A 12,029-nucleotide genomic window follows, 5' to 3' on the forward strand; every position below is an offset into this window, starting at 1 on the left:
ACATCTGGAGCTGCATGACAAAATGCTCCTTATCCCTTTACCTTTTCTCTTGTGTAGACATGGGCTTTGGAGCAGATGGACAGGGGTTTGAATACCACCTCTGCCACTTCCTAGCTTGGTGAAAGAACCTAGCTGGTTCTTGTGTGTAAAATGGGGGCTTGATACTTTACCTTGCAAATTTCTGGTGAGGATGACGTGAGATGATGTATGGAAGGCACCTGGCATTCAGTGAGTGCTCAGTGAAGATCAGCTGTATTAGGATGGCTTAGCTCTCCAGTGGCCCTCATGGCTGATTCAGCCAAGGAATAACAGAAGCAGAGAAGGAGTCTTCCAGGTTCCCTCTTCCCTGCTCTCCTCCCTTCTGGGAGGACTGGGTTGGACGCCAAAACACACCACTGCACGGGGCCGGGGGCAGAAAGGAAGGGGGTAGGGGCTGGGTTGTGGGAGCTGGAGGAATGCGAGGTGGCAAGGAGGGTCCACATGAGAGCCCTGAGGAGGGTAGTGGGGCCGTTCATGCTGGTGGTGGACTCCGCCCTTGATCTGGCTCTCCTGAGACTATGGCCAGAATGTGTCTCATTTGATGGCCCAGTGAAGGGGTTGGAAGTCAGAGCCTCTGCATTAAAGCTCACTGCCTTGCTTGAGGCCAGTGGTGGGGATGACGTGCAGTGAGACTGTGCACGTAGTGAGATATGTGAATGCTCCGTTAGGCTCTGCCCAAATGCAAGGCACATTTAGGATCTTCTTTCTTTCTTTTTTTTTTTTTTTTTTTTTGCGGTACGCGGGCCTCTCACTGTTGTGGCCTCTCCCGCTGCGGAGCACAGGCTCCAGACACGCAGGCTCAGCGGCCATGGCTCACGGGCTCAGCCGCTCCACGGCATGTGGGATCCTCCCAGACCGGGGCACGAACCCGCGTCCCCTGCATCGGCAGGCGGACTCCCAACCACTGCGAGGATCTTCTCTTCTTAATGCACAAGATTGTAAGACTGCACTTTCTTTTAAGCCATAGGTTCCAATGTTCCTCCAATGCGTAGCTCACTGGGCAGGATTTTTAAAAACAAACTTTCTTCTATACAGAGCCCATAGGCTCTGATAGCAAGGGACCTGCAACTGAGCCATGGAGCTCTGGTCCTCGGGCTGCCCCCTCTGGGCTCCTGCAGTCTGCTCTGAGCACTGCTGGCCCTGTGTTCCTGCACTGTTGTATAATCATTGTTTCGTGTCCTTCTCCTCCCCTGGACAGTCAGCTTTGTGAAGGCAAGGACTGTGTCCTAGTCCACCTTGAGTTCCCATCACCCAGCAAAATGCCTGACACCTAATGGGTGCTTACTAAGCACTCACCGTCAACACAAGAATAACTGAGTGGCAGGTACTCACGTCTTTGTTTCATCTTGGGCCTCAGCTTTTTCATGCGTAAAATGGGGTTCGAACTAAATTTGATCTCTTAGGCTCCCCCTGGCTCTAACAGTTGATGAGTTTGCATTATTCTTCATGTGGTTGTAATCCACTTTATTTTTCCTTCCCCGGTACGAATTCCTACACTTGACCTTGATTTTGTGTTTGATCCTTCCTCAGCCCATTTGTATGATGGGCTTTATAAATGCCCTGCTAGTTAAGGCCTGAAATGCCTTTCTTTTCTCACCAACTTCTTCATGCCTAGGCCATCTATCTGGTTTTTGTTAGAGGCACATTGGGCTGATCATTTTAGGTGAATGGAGCTAGTTTTCTCTTCCATGCTCACTTTGGCAGCTTCTGCAACATCCTTGGGCATATCCCTTCTGGGTCCCCGGTGGAGCCAACCACCCCCTGCCCTCTTTCCTTTGCCCAGGGTTTGCTCTTGGCAGAGAGAATGTGCAGACTGCCCAGACCAAGGGAGGTGCCATCCCCTCCTCCTAGCATGTGATGCAGGCACTGGACCCAACTGGTCACACAGCCCCCCAAAATGTCATCACCCACAGGAATAAATGTGTGACAGCCCCCAACTCCTCTAAAATACCTCTCACATTTACCTGTTAGGGCTTAAAGAGTCCAAATAGAATGTAGTTTCGGGGGGGTAGGGGTGGTCTTTTCCTTTCCAGGAAAGCTGCCACAGTAGGATTTTCTCTAATATTGGCCTAACCCTTGGATATCTGCCACTAACAAGTCACCATGTGTGGTGCTGTCTGCAAAGATGGCCATGCACTGGCTGCCCCTGTTTGAACACATACTGATCCTCTCATCAAAAGATATGGTCTGTTCCTCTCTCTCCCCCCTTTTTTTTTTATTTGTTTAAGTTTTAATTTTGAAATAAATTCAGATGTACAAAAGAGGCAAAAATATTACAAAGAATTTCCATATATCCTTTATCCAGTTTCTTCAAGGTTTATACAACCAACTATCAACACTTGGAAATTAAATTAATACAATACTAATGTTCCCCTCCCCTTGAATCAGGGGCCTTAAGACTGGCTTGGACCAACAGAAGGAGACAGAAGGGGTGCTGTTCCAGGTCTGGGCTGAGGTCCTTTGCTTTCTTGCCATCCTGAGCCACAATGTCAAGTCCAGGCTGTCCTGCTGGTCAGAAAGCCGGCTGTCAACCTTGAGGCCCCAATTGTGTGAGAGAGGCCTTACTCCCACCAGCCTGGCCAACACCACATGGAACAATCCTGAGACAACACTGCTGAGCTCTGCCCAGAGTCCTGGCCCACAGAATCAGGAGCAAGAAAATGCTTTTGTGGGTTAAGCCACTACGTTTTAGGCTGGTTTGTTACACAGCAATAGGTAGCTGAAGCACCATACTCTCTGGATTCTAATTTCTTCATTTGAAAAATGATGGATCTGTCTTCCATCTTTGAAGGCAAGCTGATGCTGCCATAACTGGTGTCAGAGCCTCTCACCATAAATAAGCCTTCTGATATCTGGGTCCCATTCAAGGGTTTGAAATCAAGAAAAATACCCTTGAATCCTAGAGACTACAGCACTAATGCAACTGAAATTCATCAAGGAAAACAAAAGAACACACCATCTCGAAGCATTGATTTTGGAGTGGGAGTCCCTGGCTTTGAATTCCAGTTCTGCCACTTCCTAGCCATCTGATCTTGGACAAATTTCTTTCTCCAAGTCTCAGTCTTCTCATCTGTGAAGTGGGGATAATGATATTACCTACATATAGGATTAATGTGAGGATTAAATAAAATAATGTCCATACATTGCTTAGCGTGGTACCTGGCTATTGAAAGTATTCAATAAACGTTAGCTGTTCTCTTTATTGGCTCAGATAATATGTTTTTGCTTTTACACCTGTCTATAGAGGGACTACACGTTAACCAAAACATGATAACCTTGCCCCAGCCAAGAAGAAAATGAAATTATACATTAACAGGGGCACTCATAACATTGGTGTATACTAGCTCTGTAGGTTCAGAGAAAACGTGTAAGATTTCTTCTGTGTAAAGAAATACAGACTGCATGGGAGGGGCAGAGAGAAGATGCTGGGTAATGATTTGCTTTTGTTTCTAGGAAGATATCACTCACTGAGTTTATGATTAGTGAGGAAGGTTGGATGAAAAGGATTTTAAAAATTAATTTGTGGCTTTGTCGAAATAGAGCACAGGAAAGCGGCGCGTTGGTTAGCACATTTTTAGAGAAAAAGAACAGTGGAACAAGAGAAATTAAAACCTAACCTTCTACCATCTGCCACAGCTGATTCTGTAGCTCTAACAAGAATCTCATTAGCATCTTCTAAGAGGCTGGTTGTGTCACCAGCACAACAGTGATGGGGAGAGGGACACCCACGCAGCACACACTCTCACACCACCTGAGCTGCTCTGGTAGCGAGGTGGCCAGACGGGACTTGGTACTCTCTCCCAATTCCCTCCTTTGCACACAGGCATTCCATAAGCCTGCGAAAGCTCCGGTACAGCAAGGAGAGAGTTACCCTTTAAAAAAGATCTGCTTCAGGCAGCAAGCACAGCGAGGAGGAGTGATTGGCCTAGCGAAGACAAGAATAACACCGCACACCCACATTTGCTTCTCGTTCTGGGCCTCCTGGGTCTCCAATCGCCTGGCTACATTTTCAAGTGCTGCATTTTCTGGAGCTTTTTCAACCTGGGCCTGGCCGATTTGAGGTGCCGGGAAAATGTCCTCCCCTCCCCAGCTCCTCAAGTCACCTTCCCATCTCACTTCCCAAAGGAAAGCAAGACAATAGAAGTCTGTTCTTGAAGGGCTTTCACCTACTTAGCTGCTGTGAAAAGAATTTAGAGCTTTGAGATGAAAAATGTCACAGGAGGAAAAGAGGCCAAGTCCAGGAGATGATTCCCAAGGAAGTTTTAAGGAATTTGGGGGGTGGGGTGGCTTTTCAGCATCTTTCTAATTCTTTTCTGGAGAAGTGTGTGAGTCTGGAGCCGGGGTGTATATATACATACATATACATCCATACACATACACACACACACACACACATATGAATGAAGCAAATATCACCTAGTGATTTACTCTCTCTATGAAGATTGGAATCCATGAGATTCCAGAAATCCACTAAAACTTTCAGGAACTCCTGATTCAACCAGACCCTTTTACTGGGGCCAGAATTAGAGAAACTCAAGACCAAAGGGTCACTTTGATCCAGTCCAGTGTGATTTCTATTCAGAGTCACTTGACTCCTTTGTCCCAGACTCCTTGTCTAGAGATGTCCTAGGTCCCCAAGCAAAGCACGGCCCAATTTAGTGTCCCCTTGTCTCCAAACAGCATGAGCTTGTCTCTGATAGCATGAGCTTGGGGCTCCTTTCTTTTAGGGGGTCCCCAAGGATTTCAGAGCCCAGATTGGTCAGTCTACATGGAGGGTGATGAAGTAAAAATAGACTACATAAGCTCTGGCGGTCAGTCATTAAAATGCCGTGAGCTCTTGGGCTGGAACTCTTAACCTGCTAGGTTCATCATTCATGAAACGGAATGATAACACTGAATTACTTTCAGGAGAATCTCAGCTAAGGCTGTGAAATTTCACACTACTCAAGTCAAACTTACCATGAACCAGTTAATCCTGCAAGGTTGTGAGGGACCCCAACCCCGACTAGCCTGAGCAAACAGAGGGGATGTATTGACATCTATCACTGAGCAGGGCAGGAGAGGTGAGCTCAGGCAGAACAAAGCCACCAGAGCTCTCGTATTTACCTATTGACTTCTCTCCTTTGGCTTTATTCTCCCCATGGCTGATGGGTAAAGGGAGGTATGGGTACAAACAGTTCCTTTCTTATGGCATCACAGATTAGCAACCCCCGTGGAAAGAAAAGGGTCTTCTCCCAATATCTGTAAAAGCGAAGGGAAATTTCTGATTGGTGCAGCTCAGATCATGCATCCACTCTTTGGGCAAACATTAAGGACATGGGCATGGGTCTGTGAATGACATGGGGTGGGGATAGGGGCAGTGACTCCAAAGAACGGAGGGGATGCCATTACCAAAATAGGGGACAAGGGACCCTGTGTGCCCCATGTGCATATGTTACCGTCAACATTTACTAGATCTTTCCCTTTTCTTGCCTTCAGATTCAGTTTTCATAGCCTAGGAGCTAACTGAAGGGATTCCGAGTCATGGTCTGATGTGTGTTTTCCAACACTATCAACCAATTCTCCAGTTCTCAGCGGACACTGACTGGTGTCCTACAATTCACCTCAACTCTGGAGATCACATCAGATCTCGCAGGTTAAGGGCTCAGTCCCACAAGACCACCCCCCCACTTTAGACGCCAATTATAAATCCAGGTTGTCACCTGTGCTCCTGACCAAATGGCTGTAAATCAGAGGTTCCCACAACCCCGTCCTTGGATTTGAGTAATTTGGTAGAGCAGCTCACAGAACTCAGAGAAACATTTACTAATGCTTACCAGTTTATTATAAAGGATACAGATAAACAGCCAGATGAAGAGGTATATAGGGTGAGGTCTGGAAGGGTCCAGAGCACAGGTGCTTCTGACCCCATGGAAGTGGGGTGCGCCATCCTCCCAGCACTTGGATGTATTCATCAACCCAGAAGCTCATCAAAAATATTGTTCAGGCCCGTGAGCCACAACTACTGAGCCTGCGCATCTGGAGCCTGTGCTCCGCAACAAGAGAGGCCGCGATAGTGAGAGGCCCGCACACCGCGATGAAGAGTGGCCCCCGCTTGCCGCAACTAGAGAAAGCCCTTGCACAGAAACAAAGACCCAACACAGCAAAATTAATTAATTAATTAATTAATAAACTCCTACCCCCAACATCTAAATATATATATATATGTATTGTTCAGGAGTTTTTATAGAGCCTAATCTGCAGCCACCACCTCCACTTCTCCTCCCCAGAGGTCAATGGGTAGGGCTGAATTCCAACCTTCTAACCTCTTGGTCTTTCTGGTGACCAGCCCCATCCTGAGGCTACATAGTGTCCCACTCTAAGTCTGCATGAAATCTGTTGTACTCCAAAGGGGCTCCTTATGATAACAAAAGACACTCCTGTGGCTCAGGAAATTCCAAGGGTTTTAAGATCTTTGTACCAGGAACTGGGGCAAAGACCAAATATATTTCTTATGATACCATGCATGGTTAAACAGTAAATGCCAACAAGAGCAGAATAGAAGGCATTAGGCAGGGCTCCTGTGTACGCTTCCGGGGTTAAAGTCATCCCGGGCTGGGTTCGCTCCTAGCCTGGGCCACGGTGCCCTCAGCCTGCAGTCCTGGTCTTACCCAGTTACTGACCTGATCCCAAAGTGCCAAGTCCACCTACCCGAGGGGGACATTTGGGGTTCCTCCACACCCTGGCACTGGTTATTGGAACAAGTGTAAAAGAGCTCCTTCCTGAGACAGACTTACCCTCTTCAGAGCCAGGGTGACTCACAGCTAACACCACAGTATGGCAAGCATTGTTCCAAGCACTTTAATTATATGAATCTAGTTCATACACACACTGCCCTATGCAGGGTGTTTAACTGTTGTAATCCCTACTTTATCGTTGAAGAAATTGAGGCACCAAGGAGTTAAGTAACTCACCTGAGGTCATGTGGCACCTAAGCGGCACAGCTGAGAAGCCTTAGGCATTAATGTGAAGCGTGAAGGAGGCAGACCCTGAAGTAAGACTCACTGTCCTACCATGTGACCTTGGGCAATTTGCTTGGCTCAGCTCCTCTGAGCCTCACTCTTCTCATCTGTACAATGGCACATTGAAATTCTCAGTCTATTCCAAGACTCCTCCTTAGTCTCCTTCCCAGCCTACACTCTCCTCCTAGGTCATCCCATCCAGTCTGGGAGCTTTAAAAGCCGTCTACCTGCTGGTGATTCTCCAGGTCAGATCTTCGGGCTGGCTCTCTCCCTAGAACTCCTGCCTCTTGAACATTCACACTTGAAGGTTCCTTTGCATCTCAAACGTAGCAAAATGGAACGTGCTTTTCCTCACCGAATTCCTTTCTCGCCCCCGTCCTCCTGATCTCAGTGCAGGGTATCCTCCACCCACCCAGCTGCTAAGGCTAAGGCCCTGGAATCTGAATTGCATTCCTCTTGCTGCTCACCCCGTAACCAATCTTCCATTAAGTTCTATTGGCTCAAGCTCCAAAATATCTCCTGAATGCTGGTCATGTTCACTGTTTCCACGACAACAGCTGTAGTCCCAACCCAGAGTCTCCAGCCCAGATCACTACTTGGCCTTCTTTTTTTTTTTTTGCAGTACGCGGGCCTCTCACTGTTGTGGCCTCTGCCGTTGCGGAGCACAGGCTCCGGACGTGCAGGCTCAGCAGCCATGGCTCACGGGCCCAGCCGCTCCGCGGCATGTGGAATCTTCCAGGACCGGGGCACGAACTCATGTCCCCTGCATCGGCAGGCAGACTCTCAACTACTGCGCCACCAGGGAAGCCCCCACTACCTGGCCTTCTAATGAGTCTCCCTTACTGCATCCTTGCTCCATCCCCGTAAATCAGATCATTTTCACATCTCTGCTTAAAACCCTTCTGTGTTTTCCCACTGCTCCAGGATAGAACCAAGCTCCTTTCTGTGGTCCACACGATCCTACTTAACCTGCCCCTGCTTCCTCCTCCAAATCCTCCCACCTGCTCTTTCCTTCTTGTTCTGTGACAGCAGGCTGCTCATCTATTTTGTCCCCTGCTGGATCCCCAGAGCCTAGAATAGCAGAAGCTCAGTCTATATTTCCCTGTTGAATGAATGAATGAATGACTGTGTGCCAGCCTCACAGACCCCGTCTCTCCCCAAACCCACCACACTTTTTCCTGCCCCAGGGCAGCTGCACTTGCTGTCCTTCTGCTTCTCACACTCTTCCCCATGCCCTGCGTGGCCACGTCCTCCCCAGCTTTCAGATGGTGACTCAGGTTCAGCTTCTGAAAGACACCTCCCAGGGGACTTCCCTGGTGGCGCAGTGGTTAAGAATCCGCCTGCCAATGCAGGGGACACGAGTTCGAGCCCTGGTCCGGGAAGATCCCACATGCTGTGGAGCAACTAAGCCCGTGCGCCACAACTACTGAGCCCACGTGCCACAACTACTGAAGCCCATGCACCTAGAGCCCGTGCCCCGCAACAAGAGAAGCCACTGCCATGAGAAGCCCGCGTGCAGCAACGAAGAGTAGCCCCAGCTCGCCACAACTAGAGAAAGCCCGCGTGCAGCAATGAAGACCCAATGCAGCCAAAAATAAATAAATAAATTAATTAATTAATTAAAAAAAATAAAAACATCCTCATTAAACTCACATGCTGTACACTTGAATTCTGTGTTACCTCCCTCCTTAATTTCTGGGCCTGAATATAAACCTGGAATGTTTGCAGGGTTTGTTGCTGTATTTTTTCCTCCTTCTGAATTGTCCTTTTTTTTTCCTTTCTAGTTTTCATGTATTACTTCGATAATCCTGGTAGCCAAATTCCGTCTTGGCTCATTAACTGGTTCACCAAGGTGAGATCCCAGGAGGCAGGAGGGGAAGTAAAAAAAATTTTTTTTTAATAAAATAAATAAATAAATAAATTCACAGGCTGCTAAAAAAAAAAAGATACCTCCCAGGAGCTCTGTGCAAAGCAGCACCCTCCTCCATAGAGCTCCATCCCATTACACACTCTATTCTTCATAGCCTGTGTCAGCATCTGAAATGATCTTCTCTGTTTATTTAGGTTTTATTGCATGTCCCCCCCACCATGAGAATGTGTTTCAACGACAGGGACCTTGTCTGTCTATTCAGTGCTCTCTCCCAGCACCTAGATCAGTGCTTAGCACATAGTAGGTGCTCAACTGCAAACTGACTGATGAACACTTAAGGTTGTTGTGATGATTAAACATATATTAAAACAACCATGTTGGAAAACTGGCCATTTCTAATAAAGCTAAGGATACACTTACAAGGACCAGTGCGTCGACCGCGCAGTATATACACCAGAGAAATGAGTACATACATCCAGAAAACACCTTGTACAAGAATGTTCACAGTAGCCTGATTCACAATAGTCAGAACTGGAAGTAACCCGAATGTCCATCAACAAGGGAACTGACAAATTGTGGTCATACAAGGGAATAAGAAGGGCTTAACATGGATGAATCTCCTAGACAAAGCGCGGACCAAAAGAAGCCACACACAAAAAGGACACACTGTGTGATTCTATTTATATGAAATTCAAGAATAGAGGAAACTATTCCTGGCTGTGCCTGGTGACCCGTTTCCAGCGCCGCACACGGGCCAGAGTGACGCAGGCAGCTTTTTTTGGGAGGAGGAAGTGAGACAAACTCAGTAAGAAGGGGGAAGGATTTGCATTCACAAAGGTGGAGGGTCATTGCGGATCCTGTGGGTGGAAAGAATGCTGACAGTAATTTTGGAAAGCTATGTGCAAGGCCGCCCTGGCCAACAAAGGTTTGTGGAACAGCTGGAAAAACACAGAACTTTCAAAGAACACCAAAGAGGATGCTGCGGCTTCACGCAGGAATCAGATCTCAAAATGTAAAGCACACGAGGAGGGTGACCTCAGCAGTGACCGTTGCTGCGGCAGGTGGCTTCCTGCTGGGCGTGGGGGAGGGACGAGGAGGGCTGACAAAGTTTGGGTTGGGTGGCAGTAGATCCTTTTCCTGGCCCTTGTCTCCAGGACTGCACGGGAGAAGGTATTCCTCCATCTAGTGGTGGAGCAAAGCCCCTATGGGGGCCCTTTTCACTTCAACTGAAACTATGCGAAGTGTGAGCAAAACAGGAAGAGGCCTGTAAGGCATCTACTTAATAACCAAGAGATGGAGACTTCCTTTGTAATGAAAGCCCCCAGAGGCAGCTGACAAGGACCCTCTGTCCATCCCTCCCCCAGCATCCACCTTGCAGCCGTTTCCCCCCATCATTCATCTGTCATGTTGCCGCAATGGCTTCAGTGGGTTGGGAAACTCTGAGATCAAAATTAGCTGCTCAGTGTGTCACCAGAAACTTGTGAAACCTAAAGTAAGCTGAATTCAGAAAACACGCAATGACAGAGCCCCAGAAATAAACCCCAGAGAATGAGATCCTTGGGGATGCAGATATGCAGGCGAGCAGCTCTTTGATTATGCTGCTCATTCTGTTAATTACACACAGGTATTTACTGTGGTTTGTCTCCTCAAATACACTTTGCTCCAGCTGGCTTAAAAATTCTTTACTTTCTGGAAGGTTGGGAATGTGTTTTATTGTTCTTGATAGTGTCCAGTTTTAAAAAGGGAATCTGGTGAGTGCTATTCACCACATGTGGATGAGCATACTCTAGGATTTTAATACCATGTGTAATTCCAATCATCTTTTGGTTTAAAAAAAAAATGCATTCCTAAAAGAGCTCCTCCAACCTGAAGATAAGCAAGTAGAGGAGATGAGAGGGACTTCTCTGGTGGCACAGGGGTTAAGAATCCGCCTGTCAATGCAGGGCACATGGGTTTGAGCCCTGGTCCGGGAAACTCCCTCATGCCACGGAGCAACGAAGCCCATGCGCCACAACTACTGAACCTGTGCTCTAGAGCCCATGAGCCACAACTACTGAGCCCACGTGCCAGAACCACTGAAGCCCGTGCGCCTAGAGCCCGTGCTCCTCAACAAGAGAAGCCACCGCAATGAGAAGCCCGTGCACCGCAAATGAAGAGTGGCCCCCGCTCGCCACAGCTAGAGAAAGCCCGCGTGCAGCAACGAAGACCCAACGCAGCCAAAGATCATAAATACATAAATAAATTTATAAAAAAAAGAAAAAGAAAAGGAGATGAGAGGTCAGAATTTCGAGGAAATGGAAACTTGGGTTTCAGTTTGAATTGAAATACTGTGTAGTCAGTACCAAGAGTGACAGTATTGTTAGAACACGATCCCAGAGTGAAATCAAAAGGGAAACTTATGAGATCAGTCATCTGTGGGTGTGACAAGGAATCAGTGAATAAGCGGCTCCAGGGAATGAAGGACTGCAAATCCATCCAGGCAGCCGGGAGACAGACCAAGGGACAGACCAGGCATCGTCCCAGCCAAGCAATAATCTCCTCACTTGCTGTGGTTAAAAGACTTCAAGACAAGACCCCATCCAGCCTAAATCTTATTGGTTACGAAAAAATGGCTGAAGCAAATCACGCTGACAATAAATTACACCAAGAAAAAAAAAAAAAAAAGATGAAGTGTAACTAGTCTTGTTTAATTAGATGATGTGTACAGACTTTTCCTGCTCAGTCCTTTTAGATCTTTGAGGGACTCGCTCTGTCTCCAGGCCAAGTGTTTCTGGTAAGTTGTCAATCAAGATTCCTGACCACAGGGGTGGGTTTGTACCCCAGCCCTTAGCAACAGTGGTCGGAATAAAAAGGATAAGGAGACCCAAGCAGGACAGATCCATTGCTATGTGGATGCGGGGAGAAAGAACTTTGTTATTTAAAATTTTTGTTGTTGTTGAGATTGTTATGGGAAGACAGACATGGAAGCCGTGGAATAGATTTCTGTAGAATGAAACAGAGAACAGCAGAGACCGGAGGCCGATGAACTGAGATCTAGGCAGGACTTCTCAGCCGGGGCTGCACGTTGGACTTGCCTGGGGAGCTTTAAAAACTGGAATTTTTATTTGATTGGTCAGGGA

The sequence above is a fragment of the Hyperoodon ampullatus genome (assembly GCF_949752795.1).
Source record: "Hyperoodon ampullatus genome assembly, chromosome: 17".
In the NCBI taxonomy this organism is placed as follows: domain Eukaryota; kingdom Metazoa; phylum Chordata; class Mammalia; order Artiodactyla; family Ziphiidae; genus Hyperoodon; species Hyperoodon ampullatus.